At 53.8% G+C, this 2,200-nt stretch overlaps 1 long non-coding RNA gene across 1 annotated transcript; it reads right to left on the bottom strand.

The window, feature by feature from the left end:
* Nucleotides 1-435: 435 nt before the first annotated feature.
* LOC144369740 (uncharacterized) lies at nt 436-1,891 on the bottom strand. The gene is made up of 2 exons (XR_013429449.1): nt 1,620-1,891; nt 436-1,307 (listed from the first exon to the last, which is right to left on the bottom strand). It is a non-coding gene; the product is annotated as an uncharacterized LOC144369740 (long non-coding RNA).
* Between the last annotated feature and the right edge of the window lie 309 nt (nt 1,892-2,200).

The following is a 2,200-nucleotide window of genomic DNA, read 5'->3' as shown; positions in this document are numbered from 1 at the left end:
GCTCACTCCTGTGCAGCACAGATGGCCCTGTGCACCTGTCCCTGAGGGGGTGTGCGCCCTGCCTGGCCCTGGGGAGGGCCCTGAGGCCTGGCTTCTCCAATACCAAAATTTGCTGGCTGGTGGGTCAGTACCCCTGGTCAGTGTCTCCAAATGAAACAGGGGATGTGGGGAGAAGAGTGAGCGAGGGAGGCGTTGGGCTCCCCAGGGAGAAACTAGCCGCAGGCCTGGAGGCCCAGCAGCCCCCCCCTGCAGGGGGTCATCTCATTCTTCCTCTCAGCCCCCAGCCTGAGGGACAGTGAAGTGTGAGCACAGGTGGCAAAGTGCCCGCTAGAGCATGTTCAGATCCGCCTGGGCCCACATGGGCCAAGGGGACCGGACGAGCTGTGGCGCTCAGCCTCTCAGGAGGCACTTATGACGGATCAATGAACCACACAGTTATGCCCTGGCCAGGCTGACCACAGGATGGGCGTCCAGCTAGGCGGATGAGGAGCCATTATATATTGTGTTTACTGTTGTTTCATTTCACAAAACTGCAAAAGTCCAGGCAACATTTTGTCAGTAAAAAACAATAAAGAATATGAAAAGCCCATCTTCACAGAACATTGGACATTGCAAAACAACCTGCAGCTATTATGGGATATATCAAAACTGACAAGGAAACTTTGGCTGTTGATTGGACCATATCTCACATGGACAGCGCGGCTCTTCCACCTCCTCTTCAAGAGCTGCTCGGCCACCAGACCTGCAGTGGGGAGTTTATGAGCCTAATTGAATCGGGATATTTGGATGATAGAAAAAAAATGGTGACATTGCAAAACCGCCGTCCGAGTTTCAGGAGCAGAGGGATTCTGTGCCACACACCAGGGAGGAGCACAGGTGGGAGGGCAGACCAGAAAGCCGGCACTGCACCGCGGGTCCTCGCTAACGCAGCTGCCACTCCTGATGTCCACCCTAAGGTCAGCAAGAGGAAATGCCTTTTCTCAAAAAGAGGAAGAATACTCCTGTATCTCCACTCTACCTGTGGGGTGCAACCACTCTAATATCACTTCGTGTCTTTCTAACATGGCACCAAAACCTTGCGTGTGGATCACAAGGAAAGAATTAGGAACATTGTTTTTTCCTGTACTGCTTAAAATCGGAGAAAAAAGAATGCAGTAAAAGCCAAGTAGGGGTCAGAGCCTGAGCCCCAGCTGGGTGGAGGAGCCCATCGTGTGCACCCCGGATTCCCACCGGCATACCTTCCTGCAGCAGCCTGGCTCTTTATTTGCATTATGCCGCGACACATCTGTTTCCGGGTTTCCAAGACACTGTGTTTAGAACATAAAGGTTTGGTATTAAGGGAAATAATTAGCATGTTTCTTGGCACCTGGCCCGCAGGGACAGACATCGCTTCAAAATGACAAACTCTCTTAGCATCTCGTGTTTTCCTGGGCGATTCCTGGAGTAGCTCGTGTCTGGAACAGTGCGCCTGCCCACTGGACAGCACATGGTGTGTGCAGGTGTGGACGGGAGGACGTGCGGAACCTCACTCAAGGGCACCGAAGGTCAGCTTAACAGAACGTCCTCACACTGATGACGGGAAATGGCACTGTCTCATCCGCAAGAGGATGAGGACTCACCTGTCTGGAAGCCAAGAGTTCTCGGTGTCAAAGCCCCCAAGACACCATGGAAACCTCCCTGAGAGCCTTCCGACCAGGCCCCTGAAATTCAGTCCAACCTTCCCTGGCGTCGCGCCAGGTCCTGCTGGGGGAGCAGCTTCCGGATTAATCAGGGATCACTCAGTCTCCTCCTTTCGTTACACAGAGAAGCTCATCCTCTTACAACCCCAGACTTCTTGAAACAGGGAGGGAGCAGGGGCTTCCTCTCCTCCTCCTTTCTCTTCCCCCTGGTGTGTCTATCAAACAGGCGCCTAGTGCAGAGTGGGTCCACGAACCTGCCCCCTGCTCCCACCATCAGATTTGAGGGTGGGTGTTTTCTCATTTTATTCGAGTTCTATGAAACAGTTCTGCTGTGTCTTTAGTCCAGGGGAAGCCCAAGCACACATTCGGGTGATCACTCATGCAACACGAGGCAGACTGCTACCTAGGTGTGTCTGTGGGACGGTGGGACTCGAAACCCGCTTCAGGAAGCTGCGCGATGGCCACCGAGTGCCTGGAGAGCGTTAGTGGATGGGATGCCCCTCTCGTGCTGCCATGGATCT

Source organism: Ictidomys tridecemlineatus, chromosome 13, assembly GCF_052094955.1.
Source record: "Ictidomys tridecemlineatus isolate mIctTri1 chromosome 13, mIctTri1.hap1, whole genome shotgun sequence".
Taxonomy (NCBI): Eukaryota; Metazoa; Chordata; class Mammalia; order Rodentia; family Sciuridae; genus Ictidomys; species Ictidomys tridecemlineatus.
Note: the sequence above shows the minus strand (reverse complement) of the source record. Positions and strands in the feature narration are given on the sequence as shown.